Below are 21,701 nucleotides of genomic sequence, written 5' to 3'. Positions count from 1 at the left end.
CCCCTACCCCCCACACCGACATTGTAAAGCTGGTTTTGACATGACATTTTGTACTTCTCATTGTTGCAACAGGTCCACCTGAATCCTTAAACGACTTGTTTGTCCCCATCTCCTCCACATGTTATACTGACATCAAATATAGTGAAAGCGGGGGTTACACTGTGGGGGAGGGACATACAAAGCAACAAAGAAATAATCTTATAAATGCGTTAGAAACACTTGCATGAAAGAAACAAAAACATTAAGATACATATTTGAGGTTTCGTTTTCCTAACATCACATTATCTGACTTTTTCCGCTTGACTCATACCTATACTAGATATTGCAAATAAGGGAAACCATGGGACCTATGTTTCTTTGGGCCTGGCTTACTTCACTTAATATAATTTTTTCCAAGCCTTTCCATTTCCTAACAAATGGGGAAATGTCATTCTTTCTGATGGAGGCATAGAATTCCATTGTGTATATATACCACATCTTCTTGATCCATTCATCTACTGAGGGGCATCTGGGTTGGTTCCATGTCTTAGCTATGGTAAATAATGCTGCAATAAACATAGTTGTGCTGGTAGCTTTAGTGTGGCCTTGTTTGTGATCATTTGGGTAAATGCCCAAAAGTGGGATTGCTGGGTCATTGGGGAGCTCTATGTGGAGTCTTTTGAGGAACCTCCATACTGCTTTCCAAAGTGGTTGAACAAGTTTACATTCCCACCAACAATGAAGTAAGGTTCCTTTCTGTCCACATCCCCTCCAGCATCTGTTGTTGTTAGAGTTCTTGATTTTTGCTGTTCTAACTGGAGTGAGGTGATATCTCAATGTTGTTTTGATTTGCATTTCTTTTATGGCTAGGGATGTTGAACATTTCTTCATGTGTCTATTGGCCATCCTTCTTTCTTCTTCAGAGAAGCTTCTCTTTAAGTCTTTCTCCCACTTACTTATTGGGCAGTTGTTTCTTTGAGGATTTGTTGTTGGGTGGTTTAATTTTTTGAGTTCCAAGTATATTTTAGATATGAGACCCTTGTCCGTTGTATGGCTAGTAAAGATCTTCTCCCAGTCCGTGGGCTTTCTGTTGATCTTGCTAGCTATGTCATTTGCCCTGCAGAAGCTCTGCAACCTTATACAATCCCATTTGTCCAGCCTTTCTTTGATTTGTTGTGTTTCCGGGTCTCTATTCAGAAAATTTCGGCCTGAGCCAAGGAGACCTAGGGTTTCTCCTATTCCATCCTGTAATGTTTTCAGAGTGTCTGCTTTGACTTCAAGGTCTTTGATCCATTTGGAGTTGATTCTGGTGCAGGGTGATATATAAGGATCTAGCTTTAGTTTTCTACATGTAGTTAACCAGTTTTGCCAGCACCATTTACTGAAGAGGCTGTCTGTCTTCCATTCTATTGTTTTAGCTCCCTTATCGAATGGGGCATCTATGATCTTAAGAGGTGACTCTTTATGTTCTTGGTTGAATTGCCAGGTGTTGTTTTGATCTTCTGCTGTAATTTGTTTTTCTGGAATTAGGTTTTTGTCTAGACCATTAAGTGTAGGAGTAGAAATCAATTATGGGAAGATGTTGTGATGTTAATACTTGTGGCTCCAGTGACAATTCGGGCTCTACAGTGGTATCTTGAATTGTCTCTGCACATGGATTTGGCTGTCTCCATTGTACACTTCTGTTCCTGCTTTTTTCCCATGTGGACCTTTTATTTCCGCACTGCAACTGTACTTTTCAATATGTTGGCCACCACCTTCACAGCAGGCACCTGCCTGGCTGGGCACCTTTTCAAAGATTTCTGTTTGCTTGGAAGTCATATAAAATCTTCTTTTGAATTGTATATCTATATGTAATTATAGCTGATTTGGTGTGGCCCTCTAGAAGTGGAGTACCCTCTAGGACTCTAAAGATCTGTTTCATTAGAAATAGCTAGGGTAATTTTCTGTTGCTATTGTGCCATTGGTTTTCCTCTTTCTGAGATTTATTTTATTTATTATTGATTTTTTTCACATAATTTAGGATTTGTGATGGTGGTATCAGGTTATTTTTGTTTTTTGTTTATGTTAATTTGATATAGTGATTTCAGGCTTGTATGAAGAGACAGTAATAATATTAAATGTATGTTATTACACTGAAAGAAAGATAGCAGATATTTTAACCTATTTACTCCATGTAAATTAATATTAAGCAAAGCTAATTAAAATAATTCCTTCTTTACTCTTCAGAGGATGAATATAGTACTCTTGGATATCTTGGAGGAAAAGACTTTAGACTCATTACAACTGATGCCTTACATTGATATAACTGGCTAAACTTCTTCAGAAAGGCAAAAGATTAATTTCTTTCATATTAAAAATTATAAAATCATAATATCTGCATGTTGAATTGTTTTTCTCTGTTATTTTCAATTCCATTCTTCATCCATTAGGTTTCTAGGGCTTTGAATGACCAATTCCTTAAAATAACTATACTGCTTATGATGTGATATAAATCTCAGTAATATTTTTTTACTTATAGATTTTTTATTGTGAAAATACCATTTCCCTTATTGCAATAACTAGTATAAGTGTGAATCAAGCAGAAAAGTAATATTAATATGAATTTTCCTCTGAGTCCCATCTTAAGCTACATTCATATGAAATTTATGCAGTCTCAAGCAAAAAACCTGACAATTTTATTCGTTTCTGTTTTAATCAATAAATCCATTTTATTTAGAAATATGTTCTCATCTTTTATATTGCTCCAGTAAACATCATGTATTTCTAGGACTTTTACTGAAATAAATATAATGTATGGAACATGAAGACAAGCCCTCCTTTACACTTTAAAGTAAATCTTTGGGGACTATTTTATATATAAAATTAAACAGTGCAATGCACATGTTTATATATGAATCATCTAATGGTTGAGTCAATTAGAAACCAGAACTACCGTATTACATCAAGTCTCAATTTACTTAAAGGCACCAAAATATTTGTGCTCATGAATATTACTGATTTTTAAAAAATGACTAGTCACAACAAAGTTTAGTTATATTTCAAATTTAAAAAGTGAAAATGACCACCAGATTTGCTGTCAATATCCTGTTTCCAGGAATACATTTATTCAGTAGAGAAACAAAAAATAAGGGTTTGTCACATAGAAAGACAAATGTAGAAACAGACTGTCTTTTCTTAAGATGATAAATATTTGCAAATCATGTGATTTATTCGAAGATACTACAGAAATTCATAAGAGAAGTTGTGATGAGAAGAGACAAGTTTACAATAAATGAGTCTACAGAAGATGATTTTGTATCTCTAACACACATCCAGTGTTCTACATTTTCCCGCAAACTCCTGTTCCCTTATCTCAGTTCCTGATCAATGTTCTTCTACTTTCATGATGTCAATTCTAAATAATATAAAAAGGTGGGTATATTTTGGTTTCTAGATCCAATAAATTTTAGTACTTTGGAATAGTAGTATGAATTCATGGAGTTTGCCTTGAATGTCAAGTTTGAGGATACTGTATTCCGAACACTGTTAATTGGCCTGAAACAGCCAGGAACATACAATGAATATATAGACAAAGTATACTAAGAGCAAGGGACTTGATTTCAGAGAAACGTGTAGGTCCAGGCAAGATCTTCAAGAAAAGAAAAACCAATGGAGCAAACATCAATCAACTATCATTACAAAGGAACTGAACTGACCTCTGATGTGTCTGGGTGGTAGCTGTGTGTGTGTGTGTGTGTGTGTGTGTGTGTGTGTGTGTGTGTGTGTGTGTCTGTTTCTGTGTCTGTGTGTGTCTGTGTGTGTCTGTGTTTGTGTCTGTATGTGTAGAGAGAGAAAATTTTAGTGTGGCTTCCATATTTACAGCCCATAGAGCAATACTTGTTAAGGAGAAGGTGCTCATATCAGAGCTCTGATACCACTCATCACTTTTTACTGAGAAAAAACACTTGCTTAATCTGTATTTAAAAAGAGAAAAATAAACTAACATCTTAAATGACTGCTTTGAGGATTAATTGGTATATTGAAGGCCAAAGGGAGGAATTGGAGATCAATAACTGTGATTTCAGGAGTCTCCTGCTATGTATTTACAGCTGAATTACTAATATGCTTAATAATATGAAATATATGATAGAGAATTAGATAAGCAAGCAAATACAAAGAACTAATGATGAGACCGAACTTTTGAGCAGGGTTGTCACATCTTTTAGAAATGTATTTCCTTCATATGCACTTCAAATTTTGTGGATTACCCTGTGTGACTAAAAGGTTAGAAAGTACTGTAGAAATGAGAATTCCTGTTAGCCAAGTAGAACGAGCTCATGATCCCATCCTCACGTTACAAATTTCCATTTCATAAAGAATCTCTTTTAGAATGCTTTTATTTAATATAGTTCAGCACCTCACCCTTCCCTTTTGGAGACAGGATAAAAGGTAATTTTTGAATATTATCTTACATAAGTTAGTGTGTACAGGCATGATTTGTATGCTTACAGAAGTTAGTATTAAGTGAAAAAAGGAATCACGTCACAACTAAAAATATAATTAAAATCACATAACAAGACTAGAAGTCACAGCATTTTGTTCATGAAAACATAGATTAGATTAGTTGCAGAATTTCTGTTTTGAGATAAACTTTATATTAAAGTATAATGCACTTTACCTAAGGATTGAAACATTTTATTAAAATATATTTTAATATATTTAATATATATAATATATATTTAAGATATTTTAAGATATTTTCGCTGCATAATTTTAAGAAGAAAATGCTCCCAAAGTAATTATTTTTCTTATTATTTTCCTGTTTCCATGTCATTAACCTCCACATTAGAAATCCAGGTAAATGATTTGATTTAATTTAAACAAAAATATTATTGAGTATAAGGACCTTCTACTCTCTACATTCATCACACTAAGATGATCAAATATGGTAAGATTGAAATAATTAGACTCTGTGTGCACTATGTTAATATTATTTACAATTTGAGTGAAATGTTTAAAAAGTAGTATTTATTTTAGGTTAATTGCTTTGAAGAGACAATGAATGATATAATCAAAACCTAAGAAAAATTAGATTTAAAATTTAGAATTCAGGAAATGTTTTTTACCACACTGTTTACTGGAGCCTTCACAACAACCTCATTAGATAAGTTATGTTACTGATGCAAAAATCCCAGAGGTTAGACATTTACAAATAGAAAAACCATGTCATTCTGAATATGTAGGGTTACATAACAAACATAGAAAATTTAGCTTTTAAATACCTGAATATAGTAATACATTTAATTGCAGGGAGAAAAAAGGAGATAAAATTGCATTTATTTTGAAAAGTAAACACAAGTATTCATTTGAATAAAAGACAATGTTTAAAACATCACCCATTCAAGAAACAAGATGTACATTTAGCTGTTTTTTTGCCAATCATGTTCTCTAAACTTACTAGAAATACTAGATTAGTAAACCTAAATCATTGCTTTGTAGGGATATAGAAATTTAGTTTATTAAAAGTCATGACTACTTTTTCTCAATTACTAACTGATTTATATTTTTATCATGGAATTTTATTTGATATATTTTTATTGATTAAGTTAAATAATTGGCCAATAGCAATATGAATTATGCATGAACAAAGTTTATCTAACACAAGTATTTTATTCACAAGACATATTATGGCTCTCTTAAAGAAAACTAGATGGCAGTGTGTTATTTACTTATTAATTTTTAGTTATTTTGTTAATGGTTATTAATTGTCAGAAGCGGCAGTTTCCTTGTGCTCTTGCCAAATATATTTAAAGCATTTGATTATACTCCCTCTATTTCCTTTTCATTACTCCTTCCTCCAAAGTTTGCTGTTTTTTACATAAAATTACATTTTTAAATATGCATATATAATCTAAATTGGAAGATTTAAGGTGAATTGCAATTTAATTCAATATGTACAGTGGATTAACAGGATGAATAAAAACTTGAATATTTTTTCTTATCTTCTGAATTGGGCTATTATTTTTATTAAGGTTAGGGTTAGGATCCCAGACAGAATTAGAATTAGGGTTAGAGAAAAAGAAAATTTAGGTTCAACACAAGATGGCCCATTGCAACAATGATACTCACAACACACTATATTGAAAATGAACTTTACACCATGGGGACAGAGGAGTGAGAGAGGTGGGAGAGGGACGGTATAGTGCAAGAACAACAAAGAAGAGAGTAACAATGTTCAACAAGAAGTGTACTCATTACTTTACACATATAACCATAATCCCTCTGTCAGCCTCTTTTACAATAACTAAAATTAAAAAAAAATGTTAACTAAAACCTGACAGGAAATAGAAAAACACTTAAAAACTTTAGGTTCAAAACGCAAGTAAAAATGCAAGTAAAATTTTGACCTACATGCCTAGCAAGATTTGGGATAAATGTGAAATAGAAGCTTGCTATTAACATTTTGATTCAGTTACCTGTAGGTTTAGGATTCAGCAAGCTGTTTCAGGTAGAGCTGGGGTTAGGATGAGAAAAAGATGTAAGGTATTGTGTAAAACTGCAATATATTTTAAGAAGAATGAATGATATCAAAGGTAGAATGAATGAAAACCAACGTCTGTGTTACTTTTAACATTCAGATATGATTTGGTTTAAATTGTGAATTGCTGTTTTAGTTCTTGTTAGGGTTAGCGAAGGATAGCATTAGGGTAAAATTTAGTTTTCCACTAAGAAGCAGAAGCAATAAAATGTGTGATTGAATAGAATCCAGACAATTTTCCTTACATTAACCATTTGTTGTTAATTCAGATTGTGATTAGGATTAGGTTTCTGATTAAAGGGGGTTGAGGAAAGAGTAAAGAATTTGGTTAAACTGGTGGCTTGCACTTATAATCACAGCTGCTCAGGAATCTGATTTCTGAGGACTGCAGTTCAAAGCCAGCCCTGGCAGGAAAGTCTGTGAGACTCTTATGTGCAATTAACCACCAGAAAACCTGAAAGTGGTGCTGTGGCTCAAGTGGTAAAGTGCACACCTTGAGCTAAAGAACTCAGGGATCTTGCCCATGCCTAGTGCTCAGGGATCGTGTCCAGGCCCAGAGACCAAACCGCATGCCCAACAAAAAGAAAAAAAAAGGAATGGGTTAAATGTGAAGTAAATTTGAACTTATTTTAGGTTCTAGGAATTCAGGAAAAGCTGGGATAATGGAAGTACAATGTATTTCATAATATCAGGATTTGAGATAAATGGGTATAATGACTCCTCATATGGAACAAGATAGGTTCAAAGTTAAGAGTGAGAAAATCTATAGGGTTTAGGAAAACCTGCAATTTATTTCATGAATTACAAGTGGAATTTCAGTTAGGATGACACAAAACAAGCATTTTTCATAAATTTTAGATTTGGGATACCATTAGTGTCAAGGTTATGGTTAGGATTCTAGCCATGTTTAGGGTGAGAGTGTAGGAGAAAAAAAATGAGGGTAAAATTGAAGGTAAATTTCAGATTAAGCCAGGTAAGAATTAGAACCAATGTGAACTAGAGAATTGCTATTAATATTAGAATCTACTTACACTTAGGCTTATGGTTATTCTCAATGTTCCAGTTAAGATTACATAATGGTTAGAAAATCCCTAAGATATTGGGAAAAAAATTGAAACTTATGTTTGCAAGGCTTATTTGAATCAATTAGGATGAGTGAAAACTAGTTTGCTTGTGTTAACGTTAGTATTGATATATAATTTGGATTAAGATTAGGGTCAGTATTTTGCTCTGATTATGATTATTGTTATGAGTAGGAAAGTTTTTAGTATAAAATTCAGTTTTCAAGCCAGGCGCTGGTGGCTCATGCCTGTAATCCTAGCTACTCAGTAGGCTTAGATCTGAGGATCACGGTTCAAAGCCAGCCCTGGCAAAGAAAGTCTGTGAGACGCTTATCTCCAATAAACCACTAGAAAATCGGAAGTGGCGCTGTGGCTGAAGCAGTGGAGCACTCTCCTTGAGCTGAAGAGCTGAGGGATAGCGCCCTAGCCCATTGTTCAAGCCCCATGACCGACCAAAAAAAAATTCAGTTTTTACTAACAAGTAGAAGCAAAAATGTGAGACTGAATAGTAACTAGAGCATTATCATTAAAAATAGCCAAGGAACATACTTGAAAAAAATTTAAAAAGTAATCGCAGACACTCCTGTTTTAATCAGTTTCCATGAGAATATACCTTAAAATATCAGGTTTTTTAAATCATTAAAGAGCAATAATTAAACTTTAATTAGCAGTGAAGAAAGGAACAGAAAACTGTGTTTGAAGACAGCTTCACTTTGAATAATTAAACATAAGCATAATGGCTTTGTCTTGTTTTTTCTATGTAATTACCAAAATAATAAAAAGCAACACCCAAAGACAGGAATACACCTAAGCCAAAGCAATAAACTTTTGTATGTAAAATAATTGTGATTGGGCTGGGAAGGTGGCTCAGTGGTAGAGCGCTTGCCTTGCATGCCTGAGGCCCTGGGTTCTATTTCTCAGCACCACATAAGCAAATAGAAAAAGCCGGAAGTGGCGCTGTGGCTCAAGTTGTAGAGCACTAGCCTTGAGCTGAAGAGCTGAGGGACAACGCCCAGGCCCAGAGTTCAGGCCCCATGACCGGACCCAAAAAAAAAAATAATTGTTATGGTCTAACTCTTTCAAAGTCAGGCTTGAAAAGAGGAAAAGTGTATTTGTTTTAGTGTGAACAAGAAAAAATATAAAAATCCTCTATTAATGTTTTACATATCTTGACTAGGATGATTCGTGTTGGAGAAGAGGAAAGATACGAAAAAGTTCAAGATTGTTTGACTATTCCCCAACAACATTCTTATTTATCAGCTATAGCAACACAAGTAGCCTTGGTTACTCTTAGAATCATGCTTGTTTACATTTAGAAGCATTATTTTTTGCTGGGTTTTAAGCTGCAAACCCTTGAGTATTAATAAAGAGTCATTTTCTAAGAGAGGAAAGTTGTTGTGAAAACAAACATAAAATATCAAAGACTTAGCATAGTGGAAACTATTTTGTAGCTATATCACAACCTGTAGGTGTAGATTTTGTTACCCATGGTTCCAGGGGACCCATTTTTGTTATCTTCTTTGTCACTGTCTAGTGATCCTATATCATCCTATACCATCCTGGGATTGCTGTATCTTTACTGGATTCTCTAATTTCTGTTGGAAAGTTAGGAAGGATGGAAAATTGAGTTTCTGTTTCTTTTACTTTATTTTATAATACTTTAGAAAATGTAACTCAAAATGACATAAATTATCTTTATAATATTAGGAGACAGATTTCATTTCCATATTCTTACCCTAGCCTTATACATAACTTTAGTACTTTGATCCCCAAACGTGAAAATAAAGATAGGTAGTTTCTTATTTAAATGTTATTTAGAATTTGAAGACTTCATTAATGCAAGGCCCTTAGTAGTATATCCTTCATACATGTGTACAAAGCCAGTGGCAAATTTTTCTTATTCTCAGAAACTAGGATATGTGATTTCTCTATAGTTGCATCAGGAAAAGGCTGTAGCTGAGTTAGTGTACTAAACCAAATCTGCTGTAACAAATTTCTACAAGTTAATTGGCTTGAATAATCCGTATTCATCATTTTACAGTTCTAAAGGACAGAAATCTAAAAGAAGTCTCACCACATTAAAATCAAGCCACCTACAGGGCTAAAAGATTTTTTAGATGATTCTAGTGGAAAGGCATTTACAACCTGTTCCGCTTTTCAGAAATTCAGGATCTGGGTTGTTGTCTTTTCCTTTATCTTCTAATGTAGGATCTTTACATCTTTCTGATGGTTCTTACCTGATCATTTCTCCTTTGAACTACAGCTGGGATTTTAAGTACCCATTTGAGTTATACTTCCCCCGTCTGGTAATTATTCAAATTCGTGTTCCTTGGATAATGAGAGATGAATATTTTACAAACGTATATATATATATATATATAGTGCATATCTACATTTGAGGGATTAGACATTTGTGGGATGAGAGACATTATTGGAAGGTATTTTACTGCCAACCACAATGAATGTCTAGCACTTTTTTCTATTATAACTTGTTATCCGTTCATTAATTTTGAACAACATATTTCTTCAATGAAATATAACTAGAAAAAAAGTTAGTTCCTGAAAGCTATTAATCCTGATTAAAACAGTGTCCTGTACTAGAAATCTTAAATGCAAGAGGGCAGCTCCTGAAAGAGTTCTGGCACTATCACTTTTTATACATTCTGCTACAATCTTCTCTTTTCAATAGGAGTTGATTGTTATTATTTTGGAATTATGGTTAATATTTATTTGACTGCTATTTTTAAAGAATGCACCACCCAATTCTGGTTCTCTTTTTGTAACATTTTGTGTCTAATCTATTTCTGAAACAGAGCTATTTGAATTACATGAACTGCTTATTGAAGTTGAATCAGTGTGCAGAGGAAAAGAAAATAGATGTCTCTGTGGGTATGTCACATTAAAAATGTACCTACAAGCTATTTAACTTAAAATCATCTATTTTTCATTATGTTTAGATTCTGATAGAATTTAGCCTCTCAACTCACACAGTGTTAATGCAGTTTTATTTCATGCCTCTCAAAAGCAAACCACAAATTACTATTTATTTAAAATTTATTTTTTTAGTTTTAAATTTTTTCTTTGACAAACTATATTTTTTAAAAAGTTAGCCCAGGCAAATGTTTTATTAGATATTTAGAGTCATGTTCAGACTCTATGGTGGAAGCCAGAAAGAGAAAAACATCATGCTTTTTTTCTTCCTTGAGGCACTCTTATTTATTCATCTAATTCTAAAAGAATGAAATTTTTGATTTGAAGCCTTTTGCTTGATATTCACAACGTGTCATTCTTCCTTTATTAATAGAAGAATTTGGAGAAAGGATGAGACTTCACACTAGAAAAAGGGGAAGAGGAAAAGAGAAATAGAAATCTAGATATTTTGTTCTTCCTCATCTCAATCACAAGGTCTGGATAATGATTATGGATATTATATACAATGGTTTAGAGTGATTAGCCCCATCTATAGAAAAAAAATAACCTCATAAGTGATCACATGGAGAATCCTTATTTATAAAAATTGTAATAATTTCGAACAGGAAATGTTATATATTTGCTTAGTTCTTGTTTAGTATTTGTTAGATTCTGACATGCTATAGTCAACTATCATAAAGGTATACAAGAATGGTAGGAAACTAACATCTTACTATCATATTCTAATATTAGCTTAATTCTGCCTGCGTTATATGTATGAGGCTGTATTTGAGTTTTGCCTCAATTTCACATGCTATATTCTTCCAGTATATAAGTTGAAAGAAGACTCCTTCTGAAAATATTCTATTTTTATAGCTAAGGGAAAACAAGTCAGCTATTAAACACAAAGAGACAGAAATCTTCCCCTAGAAATAGTCTTTTACCGCTTCTGTTACATTTTTGTAAACTGAAGTAAGTAACATGACCCATCTTGACATTGCAGAGTAGAGGTAAATTTCACCTACAGGAAGCTGATGCAGGATATACAGTAAAATGCCCAGATATGCAACACTTGTTATAAAGAGGGAAAAAAAGAGAGCTACAGTACAATCAATCAAACTTGCTATCACAAGTCTCTGCAGGAAGGAAGCTATTATGTTCCTTTGTTTCTAAAATTACTGAGATCTTCAAATCATGTCTTTTATGCTTGGATGTTACAGGAATTAGAGAACATTTGACCCTGAGACAGCATAAAATCTCAAAGAAAGTTGGAGTAAGTATTTCAATTCTACCTTTTGTTCTCCAAGAAAAGAAACCATTTTATAGACAATACTTTATACTTTCTTACCTAGTATCTTTTTTTTTCCAGAAATGGATTTTGTTAATATATGTGATTATCCACCAGAATAAATGTCATCATTTATCTGCATCTTGTGCAGACAGTATAGTCAATTAGATGTAAGTGGGAGTTCATCAGTAGCACTTTTTAAAAATGCAAAAAAATGTGGACAGGGAGCCAATATACATATTTTTCCACCATCACCTTCCACATCCTCCTTCTTCCTTCCTAGGAAACACACCCTATCAATAAAAAGACTTAGATATTTGGCTCATGACCTTGAAAGTGGAAGCAGAATATTAGGGATGTCGGAGATGATGGTCAATAATGGTTTACATAATAATGTCACATGCAACTGCCTTATGAGTCCAGCAGGCCTTAACACTGTACTTCCTTAGTGATGTGATAGGAATGTCAGCTTTACTGGACTTAGTATTGTTTTCCACTTCCTTTTCTACCACCTGGCCTAAATTATAATGCATAGTAATGGAATGAAAAAGTAATGTCATCTTAACCAAGTCCCATTGTGACAATGAGATGTATAAAACATTATGTTGAAAAACGAACTTTACAACTTTGGCGGCGAAAGGATGGAGAATCAGTGGGCAGGGATGGTAAGGGGAAGGAGGAGGCACCAATGCTTGCTAAGAAATGTACTCTTTACCTTGCTCATGTAATTGTAACCTCTCTGTACGGTATTTTCACAATAAGAAAACGTATTAATATAAAAAAGTAAGAAAGTTATTTAGGGCTTTGGGAATGTGGCTAAATGGAACAGTTATTGCTTAGCATGAATCAAACCCTAGGTTTAATTCCTCAGTCCCACATAAATAGAAAAAAGAAAACACTGAAAATTGAGCTGTGCCTCAAGTGGTAAAGTGTTAACCTTCAGACAAAAAAAAAAAAAAAAAAAAAAAAAGCTCAGGAACAGTTCCTTGTACCTCAGTTCAAGCCCCAAGACTGTCAAAAAAGTCATTTAGCTAGTAAATGAAAAATAAATAACCCATATTTGGAATATAAAATTGCTCATTCCACTGATACCTAGCAATAGTCTGTAATTCATTTCTTTTATCTATATTAGAATAGTATTTTTTATAAAAGGGCAGGGAAGGTGCCTCAGCAGTAGAGCGCTTGCCTTGCACGCATGAGGCCCTGGGTTCAATTCCTCAGCACCACATAAGCAAAAAGAAAACAGTCGGAAGTGTCGCTGTGGCAAAAGTAGTAGCGCACTAGCCATGAGCTGAAGAACTGAGAGACAACGCCCAGGCCCAGATTTGAGGCTCCACGACTGGACCCCCAAAAAACAAAACCAAACAAACAAAAAAAAATGTTCTGTTAATAGGTCATGGCAATTAATGCCAAGAATGTGATTAGATATCAGGTGAAGATTAATCCTGGAAATTCAAAGATTCCAGGATTTTGAGTGGTCACTTCTAATCACAATTAGAAGGGTAGTCTATGTGAGATTTGGAAAACTTTTTGGTAAGTAACGGCATCAAAAAGGCATAGGATAATTAATAGCTTTGACAAAAGAGAAAGAATAACTCCCCATGGAAAGAATAAATGATAATATTAACTAAGTTATACCACAAACTGTTCTAGGGAACCATTTTTGTTTATTGAATAACTAGTTATCAACTATGCTTATTCCTCATTGCCTTTAGCATTCTAGTCACTTAGGCTAGTTCTTAATCTCTGTGTGATAAATTGTATATCCTTCTATGTTATTCTTTCATATCTTACTTCCTTTGCTTTCTAAAAATCTTAGTCTTTTTTATTTCTCTATGAACAATTTCTGATACTAAGTCCACATACACAGACAGCAGAGGATGCTAATGTAAGAGTCCCAAAACACATGAGTCATTAATGTAACAACATGGAAAAGGAGGATATATTTATTGCTACCTCAATTTTTCTGAAAAGCTGCAATGTCATCATTGATTGAAAAATCGATTCTTTGTCTACATAGTGTCATTAAGTGCACATCAATGCAACTATAAGCCGGAAGCTGGTGGCTCAAACCTATAGTCCTAGCTACTCAGGAAGATGAGACTAGAGGATTGTGGTTCAAAGCCAGCCTGGTCAGGAAAGTCCATGAGACCCTTATCTTTAATTAACCACCAGAAATCCCGAAGTGGTGCTGTACCTAAAGTGGCAGAGTGGCAGAGTGCTCAATTTGAGCTGAAGAGCTGAGGGACAGAGCCCAGGATCAGAGTTAAAGCCCCATGATCAACAAAAAAACTGCAAATAGGACTTTGAGTATCCCCAAAAGGAACAACGAAGTCAATATTAATCTTCCCAAACAGAAAAAAATAATTACAAACTGATTCAGTGCACCTACTTTTGCTGAGTTATTTAAGTTGTGGCTTCTTTGCTGGACATATTCTCTTCTTTTAAAAATTGTCAAATATTAGCTTTATTATATTTCTTGTTTCAAAAGAGAAGTCCATACAGTTGATGTCACTTGGCTTTCTTACTGTCTCAGTTCAAAGTCAACCCAGGCAGGAGAGTCTGTCAAACTCTTATCTGTAATTAAACACTGAAAAAGCCAGAAGTGGAGTTTTGGCTCAAACAGTAGAGTACTAAGTTAGGGTACAGGTGTGCAGGAAAGACAACTGTACAGGGACAGTGTCCACCCTCTGTATTCAAGCCCCAGAACCAGCACAAACTAAACAAACAAACAAGAAAATGAAAAATCCCACATATATCTTTGGGACCATCCTTAAAGCACTGGTTTGAGAAGAGGCTCCTTTTGATGATCATGCTCTCTGGATCCTGATTTTTGGAATCCTTATTGCTATGGAGAACTCAGGACCAGACTAAAGAAATGGATAACTGACTCCTGCAATAGGAGAACCATCTCAGGAGAGAAATATCCGTGCATAGGACACTTTAAAACCTGCATGTCTTTCTTTCTTTGCAATAGGACACTTTTTAAATAAAGTTAATTTCTTTTATTCTATGCTTGCCTATAAATGGCATATTGTTTCCTTTTGTTATACTCTCAACTGGAAGTTTACAAACAAGTTTTATATGAGTAAAGGACACACTACAAAAGATCAGGGACAGAGTTTCCTTCAGGCCTTGGATTATTTTCTTGTATAGTAAAAAAGGACAGCACAAATTAACTTGAAGTTTGTCATTTCTCTATGTTCAATTCGTCTCTTGGGATTAGTTTCCACTTGCAGTAACAGTTCCTTCCACATACTTCCTGTAACAATCTGTGATGATGCCCCAGGTAAAACGAATATTTTCTGGCTTCATTTAAATAGCACAAGCACATCTTTGGACATGAGGTAACGTATTTCAGAGATAACTTCGTAATGAGAAAATATGTAATTTAAACGTTTTATAAAACATTATCCATGTACACATGGCCGTATAAGATGATGTTAAGTGAAATGTACCCCAAGATATGGACACAACTTGCTTTTTCGTTCTTGCTATTGTTTTTAATGTATCTAACATCTACTATGTGATTTTTTTCTTGCTCCATGGTATAATCCTGTTTTCACTATATTTGATGTCGGCGACCTGCATCTTGCGTATACATTTTTCTAATGTGGGGAGGGGAGGGGAAATAACAAAAAGCTGAAAAAAGAATACAGTATGACCCATTGTAACAATGAGTTGTACAAGGCACTATGTAGAAAATGAACTTTACAACTTGAGCAGGGGAGAAGGGAGTTGGGGCGGTGGGGAGGAAAGGAATGGAAGGTGAAAAACAAAAGAGGAGGTAACAGAGCTTGATAGATATAGTACTCATTTATTTACTTATGTAACTCTAACCCCTGTTTACACCATTTTATAATAAAAAACATGAAAAAACATCGTGGAGTAGTTTAAGTTCAAATTTCCTATGTGCACTTTAATTAAGACAAATTTTACGTGGGAAGGTTCTCAGAAACATATTTTTGTGAGTGTGTGTGTTGTGCATTATTTCCCAAGTGCACATAAGTTAACATTAGGAGAAACAATAGGAATAATAGAAGAAAAAGAAGTTTTTCTTAAGTATAATGGTTCAATACACTACAGAAGACTCTGCAAATAAGAAAACTTTGAAACAATAAAGCCATTCCAGTATGTAGATCTATGGGATATAGAGAGCACTACTACTAAGTGGAACATGAATGATGAGGCCACTCTTGTTTTCTACTTAATCTAAATCATGGTAGCTAATCATGCAAATTTGTAAAAAGTAGAAGGGAAGAATTATTCTGGTTCCAAAGAAGTCAGATATAAGAGCATGGACTTAATTGAAAAACAGACTATGTTGACAGAGCAGGAACTATACTAGCAATAAACTGGTGGCTAAGATCACATTCTTTTTCTTTATTTCTTTGATGGTTATGGGTCTTGAATTCTGGGCCTGGGTGATGTCCCTCCACTCTTCAACTCATGGCTAGAGCTCTACCACTGGAGCCACAGTGTCAATTCCTTTTTCTGGTGGTTAATTAGAGATAAGTGCCTCAGAAAACTTTCCTACTTGTGCTGCATTTGAACTGTAATCCTCAGATCTCAGCCTCCTGAGAGGATTATAGGCATGAGCCACGTGTACCCAGCTCAAGATCACATTTCTAGGAGTGTAAACTCGGGATATGTAATGTGTATGTTCATCTATCTTTATATGAATTCTTGAGTTAAAAATCTGGGCTACAGCTTAGACTTTACATGAACAAAGTATTTCTAGTTTAAAACTTGATACTCATGGAAAAAATAAAAACTAAGAATGTAAAAGAGCCTGGGAAATTCAGTTTGCATCCAGCCTGGGCAGAATAGTCTTTGCAACAATACCTATAATTAACCAGCCAAAAGTTGCATTGGAAGAATGGCTCAAGTGATGTAATACTAGTTATGAGCAAGATTGCTGAATAAGAGGTTGAGGTTTTTGCATACATACATACAAACATTCACATACACACAAAAGCCCTTATATGAACAAACACACATATGAAACAACTCTCAGAATATGTAGAAAAGTTAGAAAATAATAGAAAATATGTCCTGAGTAAGACTAGAATCAAGTGATAATTTTTAATATTAGAAAGTCCTCAAGTGAACTTTCCCCCCAAAAGCTTGAGAATATTACATAGGTAGGGACCAGAGATAGTAAGAGAGTCAAGTAATCATTAAAAAAGGGATCAGATCCATGGAGGAAGGAATCAGAGACACCTGCAGGTGCATCTGAAAATGTTCATATCCTATGTCAAATGTTAGGACATCTTTGAAAATTGTATGTCAACAGTTTGAGCAGTCAGTCTAGAGGATAAGATCATCGGAGAAGTTCAGAATTACTAGTATTCTAGATTAAATAAACCAACAACCTATGGCAGGGCAATGTGATACAAACCTGAAATTCTAGCACTCAGATTAGGACTGGACATTAGAGAGTGGATTGCATAGTGATACCTTCCTTGGGCTAGGTACTATAATTTTGCTCAATAAAACAAACCAAAGGACAAGAAAGGAATTCACAGTTGGAAGTTTGGGGTAATTCTGTGATTATGTTTTTGAGAAGTCAAGTTTCCTATTGAAATGCAACTCATATATCATCCTCAGTCATGTTGTACATGCTCTCTTCATTACAGAATATTCCTAGATGCAAAATAGCTAATGACTCCGAACCAAAAATTTTAAGCATCATTCTGTTGGATTCCAAAGAAATGATGAAGGATTACAAAAGCTTAAGCCTGGAGAAATAGAAAAGATATCTAATGTACGACATTGTAGACCTGGCTAAATGAGAATTTAGATTCAAAATAAATATTTTGTTTGTAATTTCATATTCTACAGAATATTACAATTTTTTTAAGTAGAAGTTTTAATTTACAAATTCACAAATGATTCTGGCATTCTATTTGTCTAGAATATTCTTTCAAGAGAGTTATAATTAGGTCTTAGTTAATAGATAATTCCAACAGTTCATGTATAACGTGATAATATGAATAATCTAGAAAGAGTTGTCAACAAATGGGTGATAGTAATTTATAAATTTACAAAAAGAGCAATATATTGAGATTTTGATGTAACATGGTATGAAGAGAGTTATTGTGAGACATCTTTTTTCTTCTACCTATACATAACACAGGAAGAAATTTCTTTTTTTATTGTGAAAATACTGTACAGAGGGGTTACAATTACATGGGCAAGATCATGAGTACATTTCTTATCAAGCATTGTAGCCTCCTCCTTTGTTTTCCCTTCCCATCACTTCCCTTCCTCCCCCCGCCCCCCACCCAATCTTCTCCTCTCCCCCCACACAAAGTTGTAAAGTTCGTAGAAATTTCCTCAATTACGTACCTCTGTATACAATGAGAAATATGCTAGGTTTTGGGTTTTTTTTTTCATTTTGTTTTTGTTGTTTTGTTTGTCCTAGGGCTTGACCTCTGGGGCTGGGCACTGTCCCTGAGCCTGTTTTGGGTCAAGATTACTGATCTACCACTTGAACCTCGGTGCTACTTGTATCTGGCTTTTCCTGAGCAGTTTATTGGAGATAAGAATCTAAGAAATTTTCTGCCTGGGTGTGCTTTGAACCATAATATTCAGATCTTAGCCTCCTGAATATCTATTATAGATAAAAAGATAAGTATAAAGAATATTTGCAAATTTTCTGATCTCAAGAATACCACTTGGGTGAAAATGATGCAGCAAAGTTTAGTGCAGTGTTCTTAGAACAATAGAAAGGGCATTACATTAGTAGAAATGCAGAATTTTTTTCACAATAGTGTTAAGCTAGTCATGCTGTGAATTTAGGGAATTTTAAGGTGCATCTTAAAAGTTGGAAAATGTTGGGCTATAATGACTTCAATGCATAAAATGTTGGGATTGATTGTCATAGAAATAATAGCTTACTCTGATGAACAAATTTTTACTCTAGAGGAATTAATTATTATAGACACTTCATAGATTTATCTTCTACCAGAATGTGGCTAGTTTTTCTTTTGACCTTTAATTATGTAACTCCTCATTAGAAACTGCATCTATTGCAGAATTAAATAAAATGCATATAGGGACTGTTTTAAATGTCTCTGGTATGGCATGTTCAGAATTTGAAAATGAGTAGTTAGCAGTCATAGGAATATTGAAGAACACATATATTCTCTCCTCTTAACAAAAATTCAGTTTTAAAAGTTAGGAGTTTCCAGAGAATTGAACGATTTTCTATTTAGTATGAGACAATACTAACATAATGTTTTTTTTCAAAATAATGGCAAGTATATTCTGAAAATTTTGTATAGGTTGATAACATTCCAGTTGATGACCCTCTGATAAAGAAAGGGGCAATTAATTCAAATTAGAAGCCAAATATTGTTCATTTTTTAAAGGTAATATACATAGAATAATATTTACTATACCAATACAGTGAAATTATATTTTATATAGCTTATTTTTAAATTTAATTTAATTGTCAATTTAATATATAGAAGGCGTTTCAGTAATTGTAATATAGTGAATACATAACATGTCGAACTTTTTACCCCCTCCCTCATTTTTCTCACACTTTTCATTCACAATACCCCTCACAAGTTGTAAATTTCCAACATGTTGTCTTGTGAGTATTGCTATTGCATTGGTTTTCCTTTGTCCTTTGTGTCACCATTTTGTTGTTACTCTTTCCTTGCCAAAGTAAGATAAATATGTATACAATACACAAGATACTGAAATAATAGGCATCAGGGGATAAATCACAGGTGAAAACACAAAAGAAAAAAGAAATCACATAGTACATTAAAAACAACAACCACAAAGGAAAACCTCTGTTTCAATGTCTAGTTCATTTTGCTCAGCATCCACTTATATGGTCATATATAAATAGCTCTTCTGCCATTCTGCTCATCTGCTAGGACCATCCTAGACATTTCCTACATGGAATCTGTTTCTTTGTGTCTGGCTTATTTTACTTAGTAGGATTTTTTTAAGTCTTTCCATTTCCTTACGAATTAGAAGCATAAAATTGCACCGTGTGTGTGTATGTGTGTGTGTGTGTGTGTGTGTGTGTGTGTGTGTGTGTGTGTGTGTGTGTAATATCGATTTCATCGATTTTATTGATTCGTTCATCTTCTGAGTGGCATATTGGTTTAAAACATGATTTCATGTAAGTATCACTTAGGGTCATTCAAAAATGACAGACGCCACCTCCCCAGATATACTAAAATCATAATTTCTTTTTTTGGTGGGGAGGGTCCGGTCGTGGGGCCTGAACTCTGGGCCTGGGTGCTGTCCTTCAGCTCTTCAGCTCAAGGCTAGCGCTCTACCACTTGAGCCACAGCACCACTTCCGGCTTTTTTCTTTTTGCTTATGTGGTGCTGATGAATCGAACCCAGGGCCTCGAGCATGCAAGGCAAGCGCTCTAACACTGAGCCACCTTCCCAGCCTCTAAAATCATAATTTCTAAGTAAGATAGTATTTTATGTTGGTACAAGTGTTGAGATATCTGGATGAGTCTAATGTATATTTTGCACTGAATTAGGCAGGAAGATATCATATTGGATAAAAATGGTAGTGACAAAATATTCCCTTGAGAAAGATTCAAGAGGCTGCCAGAAGTATGAAGAAATTCAGATAATTTTGAAGAATTTAGAAATGCAAGCTCAAGTATGTATCTTTAAATAAAAATTATGTGAGCAGATGGACAAAAGAAGGGGAAGAGAAGAAATAACCGAGAGCAAATCACTGTCCCAAGTTAGAGTATGAAAAGATATAATCTACAACTTCCAAGTTAAAAGAGAGAACAATGACACATCACATTTAATTTAGGAGCATGCAATATATTTACTTGGCTTTTCCCTACTTTAATGCTCCAAAAATAAATGAAGATTTATAAGAAAAATTATGTGATTTCCATTACTTCAACCTGAACAGTAACTGTGATGAGCCCTCTTTTTCTCACGTTGCACTTGGAAAATAGTCCCTAATTTGATGATGTTGTGACTGATTACAGACAGAGTTAGGGGCTTCTACTTGTACAATTATCCCAGAATAGTTTAAAACAGTTTTTCCCCCATGATATTCAACTACATTCTCTGAAGCAGTACTTTGAACATATCTTCACACCTGAGCACATAACTTGAAATTATACTTCAGCATTTCCTTGGCACATTCTACTATTTGCCTTTGTCTTCTTTGCACATTCCTTTTGAGATCATGGTTGCTCTATTTCCATTTCATCTTTACAAACTGCTAAGAACATTGTTCAACTACCAGTTCTTGTTTGCACATGCCCAGTCTATTTATCAAGGTACTTTGTCCACGTTAAGCAATAGGGTAGTACTCACGCTCTGAGGAGAAAAGTTCCATAGTATAACCCTATGCCCACATTCGAGGATGTAGAATTTAAAGCATTATGAGACAAACAGTGATATTGGAATTGAAAGGCTCCTTAGGGGTATTTTGTTGGAGCTCATTAATTATCCCAGGAGAAATATAAATATCTACAAAATATGGAGCTAATTAGTAAGTATCTGAATTAACACTAGATCCTCGATGCTGCGTTAATACAAGTCAAAATTTTATCATTGTTACATCAGAATCCTTCCCCACTTGCCAATGTGTATGAAAAAATAAAAGAAAGGCATTAACACAAAATGTCTAATCTTTTTAGGCATTTAATCCTAGTGGTGAGGGTAATGTCTGAACTCTTCCATTCAATAAAAACTTGAAGTTTATAAGATCACTTCCTACGTATAAGAATTTGTGGCAGGTTGATTGACAGGGCTATTACAGCATAGAGATATTCCTAACAAAAATTAGATTTAAATAGAGTATATGGCAGTTATGATTTGTCAATGGCTATTGAGGTATTTTTTATTGTAAAGAAGAATCAATTCGAGGAGTCTTCAGTCACATCAGTAAAGCTGTATGTCAACTTAATACTTGGTGCTATTGTCCTACC

The sequence above is a fragment of the Dipodomys spectabilis genome, unplaced genomic scaffold (assembly GCF_019054845.1).
Source record: "Dipodomys spectabilis isolate Male_0828 unplaced genomic scaffold, ASM1905484v1 ptg000516l, whole genome shotgun sequence".
Lineage (NCBI taxonomy): Eukaryota > Metazoa > Chordata > Mammalia > Rodentia > Heteromyidae > Dipodomys > Dipodomys spectabilis.
Note: the sequence above shows the minus strand (reverse complement) of the source record.